The sequence below is a fragment of the Prionailurus bengalensis genome, chromosome E2 (assembly GCF_016509475.1).
Source record: "Prionailurus bengalensis isolate Pbe53 chromosome E2, Fcat_Pben_1.1_paternal_pri, whole genome shotgun sequence".
Taxonomy (NCBI): Eukaryota; Metazoa; Chordata; class Mammalia; order Carnivora; family Felidae; genus Prionailurus; species Prionailurus bengalensis.
The window spans coordinates 30,457,246-30,471,970 of NC_057352.1; positions in this window are offsets into that span (position 1 = coordinate 30,457,246).

A 14,725-nucleotide genomic window follows, 5' to 3' on the forward strand; every position below is an offset into this window, starting at 1 on the left:
ACCAGAATTTCAAAATTATCCAGCTATGTTAATGTCAAATACATGAGAGAAAGGGCTTACTGAAATTAACATAAAAATACAAAACTTCAGTCCATAATCAACACCTCTGAATAAAGTTATTCAGATCAGCTATTTTCATTCAAGATGATTATCGCAAAAGGATTCAGAGAGTGTCTTTGAATGTTAACCTGAATAATTCTATTCAAGGAAGAATTTTGCATTAATATAGAAGTTACCACCACAACTAACTGCAAACTGAAAATTAACTTTACTAGTACTGAACATAGCACAAATCTTCAAGAAAGACTTCACTGGTCCCAAGGGTTACAATGCCACATAGGCTCTGGGGTGGGGGGAAAGGAAGGTGATCCTTGCCTGAGGGGCCCTCAGCGTGACAGTGTTTAATCACTGCATATTCCAGCTTATGACCCTTATAACCCTGGTGGCAGACAACTTAACACGCTTCATGCAGTTTGTCCTCAAAAAGGAAACAGAGTTAACTCTCTTTCAGAAGCCACTATAGTAGAGAGGGAATATGGTCTACTAAAAAGAAAACCAGCAAATTGACGTTGCTATAACCAACCACATCCTAAGTGAAGGTATAAGCTGAGTCTGTTTTCATGTTTTCAGGACTCAGGACATTATTTTGAGTCAATGGGAATGCTCTTCTAGTTGAGTTTCTTTGTGTATGAGTGAGGCTCGCTGTTATCATACCTCTACCATGCTGATTGACTGATTCTACTCAGCCGACATGGAATGCTTAAGTGTGTCTATTCTTGCTAGATCTAGGGGATGTCATCCTTGGAATAAAGGAAGAAGCAGACAATTGAACTGTTTTTCGCTTCTAGCTCAGAGACTGCATTCAATCATTGATTAATTAAAAATACTTTTTGGGGGGCGCCTGGGTGGCGCAGTCGGTTAAGCGTCCGACTTCAGCCAGGTCACGATCTCGCGGTCCGGGAGTTCGAGCCCCGCGTCAGGCTCTGGGCTGATGGCTCAGAGCCTGGAGCCTGTTTCCGATTCTGTGTCTCCCTCTCTCTCTGCCCCTCCCCCGTTCATGCTCTGTCTCTCTCTGTCCCAAAAATAAATAAACGTTGAAAAAAAAAATTTTTTTTTTAAATACTTTTTGGGATGCGTGGGTGGCTCAGTAGGTTAAGTGTCCAGCTCTTAATTGAGGTTCAGGTCATGATCTCACAGTTCATGATATTGATATTGATATTGATATTGATATTGATATTGAGTCCCACATTGGGCTCTGCACTGACAGCACTGAGCCTTCTCAGTGCGATTCTCCCTCTCCCCCTCTTTCTCTGTCTCTCTCCTGCTCACGTGTGGTCTCTTTCTCTCTCTCTCAAAATAAACATTTAAAAATACTTCTTGATTGCCTCCATATGTTAGGAATTATTCTAGCCTGCAAATATAGAGAAATGAATAAAGATCCTGTTACCATCAACTAGTAAAGCATTCTAATAGAGCCTAAGAAAATAAAAGTCCTGTTACCAGCAACTAGTAGAGCATAGGAAAGACAAGTAAACAAGGTAATTTTATTTTTTTATTTTTTTTATTTTATGTTTTAATGTTTATTTTTTTTTGCAGGAGAAAGAGCATGCAAGGGGTGGAAGAGCAGAGAGAGGGAGACACAGAATCCGAAGCAGGCTCCAGGCTCCCAGCTATCAGCACAGAGCCCGACGCGGGGCTTGAACTCACAGACTGCAAGATCATGACCTGAGCCGAAGTCGGACGCTCAACCGACTGAGCCACCCAGGCGCCCCAATAAGGTAATTTTAAATAATTATAAGTTCCTTAAAGGAAATGGAGAGGATGCTGATACACAGGGTGACTTGGGAGAAGGCTACTTGAGATAGATGTTCATAAAATCCCTCTCTGAAAATGCTACAGAATTTCAGTGACTCTGGCCCTTACCTTTCTCATCTAATAAGCACTTACTTGTTGTGGCTAATTCTGGAAATTAATATTTCCCTCAAGATCCAGTATCAAAAAATGCCCAGAATCCATTGATCCCACCTTTATATACAAACCACCAAACAAACAACAAACAAGCAAACAAACAAACAAAACTGTCCAAGTTGGGACTTGGGCAGAAATGTGGAAAGTATTCATTTGGAGACCAGCTCAGGACTAATCAACAACTACGGCCACTGAGTTATCACCAACCAGATACCATATGGAAGAAGAAATGAAAACCAAAAAAATAGAATACTATATAGATTCTGCCTTTGAGGCATATTCCATATCTTAGGAAGGATATAATCTATTGCTTGGAATAATTCTATCCTGAATAGCTATTCAGACAATTAAAGCAGTGTCATAATTTTTTGCATAGTGCCTTATATTTCACAATGTAATGCTCAGCACAATCCTATGAGGTAGGTGGTATATCTCCATTATATATAGAAAAGAAAAGAGGTTTTAGGGGGCTTATGCAACATGGCCAAGGGCACAAGTAGCTCCTGAGGAGCAGAATCTAGACTTGAGCTCAAACTTTCTGAGCTGTTATGGTGCTTTGTCCTCCCACAATGTACTCAGGAATAGGAAGAAAGGAAGGTTTATCTCTCGGTCACATTTTGCTTAAGGTATAAAGCATGACAAGAGTATAGAATTAGACCTATTATCTTGGGATAAGTTGTATTAGTCTGGAGAGGGTAATAATCTCAACACTTCACAACTGTGAAGCCCCTTATACTGTTGGAAGGATTTCATATGACTTACATCATCTTAGTCACACAATCACCAAGTGAGGTTCCTTAAGAGTCCATGTAAGCCTCTCTTCCAGAACATTCTGAGATACCACAGCTTCCAGTGACAAACAATGCCCAGTTCTGAACTCAGATTGCTCTACTCCCACCTTGCTTAGTTGACAGAGTTTTGTGTTGTTCTTGGCAATATCTGCGCATCGTACATTTCCCCAACTAGATCAAATGCAACATGTGGGCAGAACCATGCCTCCTACCTTGATGCTTGATGCAAAGCAGGTAACAAAATAGAATCTGTTAACAAGGAGAGAAAACCAGTATTATCAGCTTCACTTTATAGAGGAGAAGAACAGAGGCCAACAAACATAGCGTGGCTTCCTCAGTGACTCACCTAGTTAGCTACAGGCACAATCACGTCTTAGAGCGGCATCTCCGGAAAGCCAGCCTAGATTCGTTTCTCAAAATGTTCCATCCCCTTAGATCCCACTTCCTCCAACCCACCCCTCAGGCATGCCTGGCATTACCCACCTGGGATGAAGATCTGGCTCTGCAATAAATAATTTAGGGAACTCATTTTGTTCAACTGACCCATCCTTATCCAGTGCCCACTTCATGTGTTCATGAGCACGCGTACGTGCACACGCACCCACACCCCCCCCCCACACACACACACGTTGATTCAGGCCTTTTAGAAAAATAACTCTAATTATTAAACACGTTCTATGAACCTGGCACCATGCTAAGCAATTTCTATACATATTATTCATCTTCATAAGAAGTAGATTTTACAACCTAATTTAACATAATGAAAATAGAGTGACTTGCCCAAGGTCACACGGGTGGCAACGGGCAGAACCAAGATGGTTTCGTTTCTTCAGTAAGCATTTGCCTCTGTGCCAGGCACAGGCCTGGCCCTGAGAATACAGCAATGAATGAGCCAGGATGTAATCCCTGCTCTCTTGGAGCTCACATTTCAGGGAAGGAAACAGATAGTAAACCAGGAAACTAATAAATCAGCAAGACAATTGCCATTGGTTCAATCTGTTAAACAATCACATAAAATAGGGCAGTCAGGAACGTGTCTATGTGACCACACAGACATGAGATCTGAATGACAAGGAGACAGTCATGCCAAGATTTGGCAGAAGAACTTTCAGGCAGAAGGGACTGTGAGCGTGAAGGCCCCGAAGAGAGAGCAAAGTTGGCAGACTGAAGGGACAGAAAGAAGACGAACATGAACGGAAAGGGCAACTGAGGGGGGATGAAGGAAATGAGGTCAGAGGGGTGGGCTGTGACCAGCTCATGAAGAACACACAACAGGGTAAGAAATCTGGATTTTATTCCAACTGTGACAGGAAGTCACTGTAGGCTTTAGCTTTACACACATAATTTTTCAAGAATGCTGCCCTTGCCCTACTTTTCCTTTGTCAATGAACAAGTTATCCAAATCTAGAGGCAATCTGAATGCCGGGGGTTGGGGGGTCTCTGGTTGCTTGTGGTGAATGGCTGGAGGGGCCATCGGCGGGTGCAGGACTGGCACTTCTGAATCTTGGGCTCTCTGTCTCAGAATCCAGATGCCCCTTCTCACCACGAAGAGACCTCAGCTCAGCAGAGACAAGACTGGACATGCATGACTACAGGGTGGGAAGTGACAAGGAGTAGAAGGCAGAGGACCCCTTAGCATGTCTGTTTGTCTGTCAAGTTGAGCAATCAGACTTGGTGCCGTCTTATTCTCAACTGCCTCCATTCTATCCCTGCCAGCCATGGGCATGTGGGCTCTCCCTGAGCACTGTGACCGATCCCACCATTTTATTACATGTTCTATTTTTATATCCTATCACTCCCACCTGTGATGGCCTCCATCCTCACAGGCACATGGCACAAACAGCCTCCCCTGTTCCTCTCTCCTCACGTCCACATGTACCTGGAGAGGTAGACAGTCCTACCTCCCTGTTAGTCACCTGCTCTCAAGAAACCAGGTACCCTTGACAAAGCCCCACTCTGGATCCTGGGTAAGCAGGACTTAGCCAGCTGGGCCTCCTAATCTATCCAAAGAGAGAGAGACCTACTGGTGACCCAGACTCTGAGCAAGACTCTGATCTCACTGTGGAAAAGACACTTCCCAGGCACCAATCCAGCGTGGGCACCAACTCAAAGGGGTAAACCCCACAGAGCCCATCTGCCTGCTTGGCCACATAAAGTCAACAGTCTCCCAAGCTTAGAGGGACCAGGGCAAAGGAAAATGAAAACAAAACCAAAACAACAGCAAAATAAAATAAAACAAACGACCAAACACTACTTCCTGTATAGACCCTCAAGAACCCTAGCAGAAACTCTAGAATTTTCATATGAAAGAATTTCACCCTCTTAGTCTCATTCAGAATAAATCACAGAGGCCAGACAGCTGGTAATGACCCATCAGATTTAAAAGGGGACAAAAGGACTCCAGATAATTCCCTTCAACTTGACCCACACACACCTATCCGGCTACAGAAATTACCCCACTGCTGCTTCTCCTCGGCTACCTGGGTACTGCTGTTGCCATGTACAGAAGGATAGGCTGAGGTTGAATCACTTGAGAGGTTACCCCCTTCTCAACTGGAGGTAGCCACGGGTCATGGAAAGGATCTGGGATTAGAATCATACAGAATTGGATCCCAGTCTTCCTGCTAGTATTTATCAGCCATGTAACCTGACACCTCCATCTTTGCTGGGGATCTTGGATGGTGGACCGTCTGGGATGAGCCGAAGGAAGAGACGAGAGGTCCACAGGGATAACTATACTTAACGGTGCTACATATGCAGAGACGCGAACACTTAGTAAGCACGCCAAAAATATTAGTCTCTATCTTTCCCTGCAGACAGGCCTGACGCAGGGGTCTTATCTTCTGACCCCATGTCCTTCTCTGTAAGATTTAACATGGTATGTCCTGCAGAATTTGCCTGGATTAAAAAGAAAATCTCTTCTCTTTACTTACATCTGTATTAAAGAATATTGCTGCAAAGTGTCATAGAAATAATCTGGTACAATACCTTCATTTCACAGATCAGGAAACTGAAGCTAAGAAAAGATGCAAATTGCCCGATGTCACACAGGAAGTTGGCAGGACAAGGATCCACGTCGGTCCATCCCACACAACAAAGAGTGGCCTATGGACAGGCGAAATGACTGTAAACCGTAATAACATGGCAATCCCTACAATTTGTGTGTCACTTCCTACATTCTCAACATGCATGAATTCATTACATCTTCATAACAGGCTCCTGTGTATCAGCTTCCCCAAGCTGATAACCACAGTGGAGCCAGAATTTGAACCTCAGGGCCCCTTTGCTCCAAAGCCCTGCTCTCACTCACCACCCTTAGCAGCCCCCCACGCTTATTTATCAAGCACCAGCTATTAGCTTAACATGGAATGGCCTACAGAGAAGTTGTAAGGCACAACCTTTGCCTTGAGAGACCTAACATTTTATTGGGGAGAAAAAAAATACACACTTAAAATAATTCACAGCAGTCAAAAACAACTGTTCAAAGTGGTGACACGGTGTTATGTGGATGTGAGAGAAGGAAGAAGAATGTGGGTCCAAGACGCACAGGAGGTCTTTTCGGACAACTTGCAGCGGGAGCAGGCCTGGAAAGCAGGTCTGTCCTGGGAGCCCAAGCCCTGTCTAGGTGGTGTGGTGGTTTTACAATACGTCCCCAGATCCTTTGACGTGCCTCTCTTCAAGAGACAGAGTTTAGTTCTCCCCCTCAATATGGGCAGGACTCAATGACTTACTTCTAACAGACAGAATACAGCAGAAGTGACAGGGAGTGACTCTTCAGGCTCTGACATAAAAGGCGCTGTCGTTCCCGTCCCCCAGTCTTGGATCAACTGCTCTTGGAAAAACCAGAGGCCCTGTTGTGGGTTCGCTGAAGCAGTTCTGTGAAGAGACCCACGTGGCAATGAATGGAAGCCTCCTGCCGATAACCTTCGAGGAGTTGAGACCTCTTGCCAGTAGCTCTCCTTTGCGAAGATGACCCTCCATCCCCAGCTGGAAGTCAAGTCTTTAAGCCGACCGCAGCCCCGGCTGACATCGTGACTGTCACTTCACGACACCCCAAGCCAGAACCACCCGTCTGAGCTGCTCCCAAGTTCCTGATCTGCAGAAGTTGTGAGACGATAAACATGTGTTGCTTTAAGCTGCTAAAATTTGGGGGCAGTTGGTTACACAGCAATAGATAACCGATCCAGGTGGTAATGCTTTTACATGTATTGAAGGGATGTGAAAAATAAAGCGGATAAGGATAATAAGGTAAATGGCAGACTTCACAACTTCAAACCCTAGTTCTAATGCTCTGAGATCTAGAAGATGCAGGTTAAGCTGGAGTTAAGTGCAGAAAAGTCATTTCTCCAAGTTAATAGCCAGAAGCCAATTTCCTGAAAGCTCAGTTAGTAAATTTACCAAGCAACTACCCAGGGTCGCTGTGTGCCATCAAGAGTGGTGAATACTAACTAATCTTTCTCCTGAGGGGAGTCAACTGGCCCCAGAATAGAAATATTCCTCTCCAGTGTACCCAAGGGCAGTGGAAAAAACCCAGGCTTCTCACGTGCAATCTGACTTTGTAATTACAATTTCAGGTAGCGATCATTAAGCACACGCCCCACCCCTCAATTTACAGATAAGCATCTACCTATACGTGCACACACCAGGCCCCAGAACAGGATTCATTCCCAGTGCTGTGTCCTTCATCCGGGGCACCCATCACAGAAACATCCGCCACACCACGATCTTAAAGAAATGATTATCATTTGTGGCTCTAAATAGGACCACATTATTTTCCACAAGTGTCAATTTTCCGCTGCAATATTACATTTTCCAACATTTAGTTTTCTAGCATTTTGCCATGACTATCTGTGTAGATTAGAAAGGTTCTTAACTGTTATCTGTAATAGATTTTGCCTGTAGCAAAATTCATGCAGGCATAATAGAAGAACAAAGTGTACTCTGATGAAATTGCAACCATAATTTCCAGATGCCTGACATTTATTGCTTATTGCTATTAGAATTCAAGTGCCTATTTGTTTTGTACTTTGCTTTTACTCTTGCATCACAACATATAATGGAAAAAAGATATTTTAAATGTTGGGTTAAGTATCACAGATCAACACGAGGCACCAACATAATCAATACTACTTAAACATACTCCTAGGCAATTAATTTTTAAAGAATCAAATTGTTGTACCCCATCAAAATTTATAACGATACCAGAAAGGGTGTTACATTCTTTAGTGTTTAATTAAAAGCAACATTTAGCACTCATGCAGCTAACTGTTAAGACATCACAACATAAAAGGTTTTGCTTATCATTAAGATGAGGGAGGTACAATGGACTCTTTACATTTTTGATGATTAAATGTTAATTGTACTTTACTAGCTAGTATGCACTTATAAAATTACCAGGACCAATCATAAGGAGGGCTGTAAGAAGCACAGCTTAAAATTGCCACCCTACAGTGACCAGTGCGCTGCTGAAACTCAATATCCAAATAATCGTCAGCCTTTTAAAAGAAGAACGCAAGTGGGTTTGGGGACTACCGTGTTGATAAAGTTGAATCCAAGGCAAGCGCAAGGAGCAAAATTCGCATAGCTTCAGGGAGAGGCACCGGAAAGATGCATACATAGAACAGAGAAGAGATCTAGGAAGTAAAACAAACAGAAAATTGTACTGACAGGTCCAAGCTGAGAGAGAGAGAGAGAGAGAGAGAAAGAGAGAAGAAGGAGGAGGAGGAGGAGGAAGAGGAGGAGGAGGAGGAAAAGACAGAGGAAGGGGAGGAGGAAGGGAAGGAGGAGGAGGAGGAGGAGAAGGAGGAAATACAGAAGGAGGAGGAGGGGAAAGCAGAAGGAAGGAAGAAAGGGCACTTTCCAGCCTTTTGGGTTCAGACCGAAGAGTGAAGATTCAAAACAGGTGGGTGATGCTGTCAACCTCAGGTCAGGATGTCCGCTCAAGACAGAAGCACTGCCCAAATGCCGAAAGTGTGTTTAGGCCCTTAAGAGAAAAAATGGCAGGTGAAATGAGAGTATCCTACCCAGCCTATCAAGCTCATGGACCAGTTGGCTTAAAGAATGCCAAGGGGGCTTGGAAAGGACATAGAGACCAACTAGACTCCACTATGGACCACTTTCATTTATTTCCCTCTACAAACTCCGCATTTGCCAAAATTTTGTCCAACAAACTGCACTGACTCCATAATAAGCAATGTGGTACCATCGGAGGCAAGTCTATAGCTTCTATTAAGCTTTTGCAGCACAGAAAATAGCTTTTGGACCACACCGCTACTGTCCACGCCTTAATCGAATCCTTTTTTCGATGGTTAAGAAAATGATGCCTTCCCTAATACTGATGATGACTGAGACTGATCCCAAGAAGCAAAGGGCACTGACATGGTCTATGAAGGCAGTTCTACAAGTATGTGGTTTCTATAGTGAAAGGAGCACACAGTCTCATAAGCTACCAAGAACTCTGTGCACTGGCCTGGAAACCTGCAAATTTGCACTTCTTCCTTGGGACTGGCTGTATGACTAGATAAGAACCTATCAGAACCCATACGGCGTGGGTTCTAGAACTGGATGCCCTGACAACTATTCTCAGAAGTACATATGGTACTAGGGGATTCCAGAGAAATAAGATGCAGCCACTCCACTTAAGGAATCTATCAAGAGCAGGCCTGTGTAACAAGATAGAAAATTTACACGGAACGCTGAAGTTAGGTAAAGAAATTACAACTACTCCATTCTTCATAGCTGAACTCATCTTCTTGATGAAATCTTAACCCCACTCCAAAAGGGATTTGGATGTGCCATCCACTGGCATTTCAGTGTCTTCCAATTCAAATTGTCTCTTTGGGTAACTGTTTTTGGTAAATAAATCTTAGGAACATCTTTGTACACTTGTCTGCACATATGTATATATAAATTTGCATGACACCATTTAGATGACCATTAAAAACTGCATGTCACTAAATTCAAGATACCATGAAATTCAGTTCATTAGTGAGGACTGGACCTAATAAGAACAATCTGTGAATGTGAGTGTGTGTTTGAATGCAAGAGAATTCAGGGGGTTTCGAGTTCTGGGTTCAACCAAGAAAGACTTGCTGGATCTAGAATGAGTTTGAATATAAGGCTAAGGAACGTGGACTCAACCTCATAGGCAACCTCTACTGATGCAGAATCAGAGGCACCAGGCAAGAAATGACACTTAGGGAAATGATTCCCATAGGTTTTGCAGGGTAGATTACTAGGAAACAGCAAAACTTCCTGCTCTTTAATCCCGGCATGGATTCATAAAGGGCAGGGCAATGGTAGTGGGGCAGAAAGGAAACGGGGGAATAGTGAACACTGATGAGAAGGTCATGGTGTAGGAAGGGACAGGGTCAGGGGTGAAAGACGGGGGAGAACAAGGTTGGCATTAGAGATGAAAAGCTTGGTTGGTGTGTTTCTTTTAAATACTGCCTTTCAAGAGTCATCAGGATATTCACATAAAGATCTGGAGTTTTGTTCCCTAAATATCTGGATGTTTGTGATACAGACTGCAATTAAAGCAATGAGAATGACACTCATGCTAAACCATTCTACTTGGTGTTCCCTAAAACTTCTGATATACCAAAGGCAAGGGACCAAAGGACAGGAGAGAAAAATTTGTTCATCAATCCCAACTTTCTTTTCCAAATCACTGTATGACTTGACCCAACTGGAAGGTAACAGTTTTTCAAGGAAATGTTTCAGATATAGAAAAAAAAAAAAAAAAAAAAAAGATAACGAGAGTAACATAATCAATCCTTGCACACTCACCAGAGGATCACATTTGAAATGTATGCTTTGGAGAACAATTAGTTCAGGGGGAACACTGTGCCAGACCACTTAACATCAAATGTGGCGTTCTTCCTCATTAACCTCTCAGAAATGTGTGTGAAGCATTTTCTGTAAATTTTCTTTTTCCAAATTTCAAAGTGTTTCAGCAGATCCTACAACCATCATAATATTTTACCTAATTTGTGAGAAAGAAATAACACATAAATGTTGTCTAAAAATCCCCAAAGTACAGAAAGGTACAAAATTAAAATGTACAAGTCTCTGCTCTTTCCTAACCCTTTGCATTTCAAAGATCGCTATTGTTAATGGTTTCTCGTTTATCCTCCCAAATAAAAAGGATGTTAAATCACATTTATGATTTTGTTTTTTAATTTATACAAATGCAATCCTAGTGATCATTGCTTATTTTGCTTGATTACACATCACAGCAGTATTTCTATGTCTATGCATACCACTCTAATACATATCTGTAACAGCTGGATGGATGTGCTGGGTGTTCATAAAGCTAGTCCTCTGCTGGGGCACCTGGGTGGCTCAGTCGGTTGAATGTCCGACTTTGGCTCAGGTCATGATCTCGCGGTCTGTGGGTTCGAGCCCTGCGTCGGGCTCTGTGCTGACAGCTCAGAGACTGGAGCTGCTTCGGATTCTGTGTCTCCCTCTCTCTCTGCCCGTCCCCTGCTCGTGCTCTCTCTCTCTCTCTCAAAAATAAACATTAAAAAAAAATTTTTTTTTAAAGCTAGTCCCCCGCTAATGAACATGTAGGTTGTTACCAATATTTTGGTATTACATTCAATACTCAAATAATTTAATGCATCTGTTTTGGTGTAGGTTTATAAGAATATCCATAAAGTAACTTCCTAAATAAGGAATTTTAGGGCCAAAGGAGATTTTATTACTAACATTAGTAAATATTGCCAGATTGCTCTTCAAAATGTTTTTACCAATATACATTTTCACCCAAAGTTGTAAGAGTACATATTCCCTTACCCCCTTACTATGCTGACCTATAAATCTGACTTCTTAATGAATTATTAATGACTACACACCATTGTCAATTTCATTTGCTTCTCGAACTATAGAGTATGATTAAGTATCTTTTTGTAGGGAGATTAGCCTTTTGTGTTTCTTTTTGAATTAACTTGTGAAAACTCAGTAACATGCTACTGCAAAGCATTTTTATCAAACGCCTTCCCTGGTTTTACACTGGGAGTCATTACCTAAGAGATTTCCTACAGCTTATAAATTTCCAAAAGAGTCAAATCTCTGGTTCAACGAGCTCCATCAAGAACTCACACTTCCAACAAATATGGCTAGTGCTCAGGCTGTCTTATAAAAGCAACAAAATAGAACCAATGACGTTTACATCACACTCAACTTATGAAGCACAATAGTAGATGGAATCACCTGAAAGGAGAGATATTTAGTGTCTTGAAGAAGAGGTCTGATCAAAAGAGAGATGATTGATGTTAGCAGTAAGATTAATGTTAGGAAGCGGTCTACAGCGTAACTGAAAGAGAAGTGAATAGCAAGAAAATATTTAACCTGAGTTTTCAGATACTGCCAATTTTTTGAAATAGTTCTTTTTTTTATATTCACAAAGAAGAAGGGAATGACTGAATGTAGTACCAAGATACCTACAGCAGGTGTACGAAAACAGATGTGATGAATTCAGGTAATCTCGTCTGTAATTAAAGAAATTCAATCCATTAATGTCTTCAACCCAGACTGCATATTAGAATCATCTGGAAAGCTTTTTAAATCATTCAATGCCTGGGCCCCACCCCAGATCCACTGAGTCTAGAGCCAAGCATAGAATCTTCCCCCAGGAGATTCTAATGTGCAGCTATACTTGAGAATCTCTTCATTAAGAGCATCCTATGGGGTTCAGTTATATTCTCAAGCCACTTTAGCTAATCTAAGGACCCCTTTCCTGAAACCTCATACTCATGACCATGCCTTGCTATAACATTCTGAAAAATCAGTATCTGGCATAATATCTATTAGAAAGCCATAAATGCAGAAGAGTTAGCCACAGCAGACACAGTGGAATACAGTGAATGGGAAACTTCTGGGGGCCTTTTGAAGGAATTAATGTAAAAAAAAAAAAACAACACAACTGACTTTATTGATGGGAGTATAATCTGGAGATCATTTTAGCAGTTTAAATCAAGTCTTTAAAATGTGCATATCTGGGGGTGCCTGGGTGGCTCAGCTGGTTAAGTGTCTGACTTCGGCTCAGGTCATGATCTCACGGCTCGTGGGTTTGAGCCCCAACCATGAACTCTGTGCTGACAGCTCAGAGCCTGGAGCCTGCTTCAGATTCTGTGTCTCCCTCTCTCTCTACCCTTCCCCTGCTCACTCTCTCTCTCTCTCTCTCAAAAATAAACATTAAAATTTTTTTAATTAAAAAAATAAAATGTGCCTATCTGTTGACCCTTAAATCACATTTCTAGAAACCATGGATGTGTACAAAGACGTAGGCATGGACTAGGATGTTAATTGCTGTGTTGTTTCACAAAATTGGAAACAAGTCATCTAAGGAACATTAAATAAATTCAAGTTCAGCTACACAATGGAGCATTACATAAGCAGATTAGTCATTCAGTCACATGAAAAATGTGCAAAATATATATTAAGTGAAAAAGCAAGCTGCAAAGTTCCACGTGTAGCATGATCGCGTTTCTTTATAAATGATATAATAGCAGCACATTTACTGAGGGCCTTCCTCATTCCAGGCATGGTTCTCAATACTTTACAAATATTAACTCACTCACCCTTACAACTCCAGGGTTATTACTACTGTTAGCACATTTTAAAGATGACACCGCTGGTAAATACAGAGAGCACACTGGTTGTTGCCAAAGGGGAGGAGGCTGGAATGATGGGCAACATGACTGAAGGGGAGTGAGAGGTAGAGGCTTCCAAATTTGGAATAAATAAGTCACAAGAATGAAAGGTACAGCATAGGGAACACAGTCGGTGGTAGTGGAAATCGTGTTGTTTGGTGACAGATGGTAGCTACACTCGTCGTGGGCATGGCAGTAGAGACTTGTGGAGTCACCATGGTGTATACCTGAAACTAATGTGACATTGTGTGTCAACTACACTTCAACAAAAAAAGAAAAAAACAAAAACAAAAACAAAGATGAAACCGCCAGGACACAGAGAAGTTACTAATGGGCCTGAGGTCACACAGCCAGTAAGTGCAGAGCCCGGCTCTTAAATTCACACTCTGGCCCATAGCCCACATGCTCTTCTTAACTGCTTTACACCACTACTACTGATGTTTAATGTGCATAAAATGTCTCAAAGGATAAACAAGAAGTTTTATCGTTTACCTTTTGCTAGTAAACATCCAGTGTTTTCTATAATGAGCATATGTGACACACAGATTTTAAAAGTTGGTACATTTTGGGGGCGCCTGGGTGGCTCAGTCGGTTGAGCATCTGACTTTGGCTCAGGTCATGATCTCACAGCTCGTGAGTTCAAGCCCCGCGTCAGGCTCTGTGCTGACAGCTCAGAGCCTGGAGCCTGCTTCCGATTCTGTGTCTCCCTCTCTCTCTGCCCCTTCCCTGCTCATGCTCTGTCTCTCTCTGTCTCAAAAATAAATAAACATTAAAAATAAATAAATAAATAAATAAATAAATAAATAAATAAATGTTGGTACATTTTTAAGGAATGGCAAATCCTTTAACAATACCAAATAAAGATGAGAAAGGAAAAGAAAAAGACTTATAGGGGGACAGGGGTGCAATTAAGAGAGGGCAGCTGAGCACCTGCCTGGTAAGGAAAGTTTCAGGAGAGAGTCAGTCTCTGAAGCTCTGCCCCAGGTCCCGCCATTTGAATGGGTACTTCCCTACCTGTTCTGAGACACAGCATAAGATTGTCAAATTGCAAAAAGAGGAAGATGGCAACAGCCTGTAAATTCTGTAGAGCAAGAGTTGTTCAGGGTCGGAGAGAAACTGAGGGGCTGAGTAGGGAGAAGTCGTCAGAGAGGAGATATTGAAAATACATGAGAGGGAAGAGGCTGGGCAAGGGGGAGAGTCAGGTGTTCATAAATGGAAGGAAGGAGAGACAAGACAGCACTTACAGAAGACCTCAAGGAAGGGAGTCTAAGAGCGAGCTTCCCCTTCACACCTCCCCCTCTTCTGGACAAA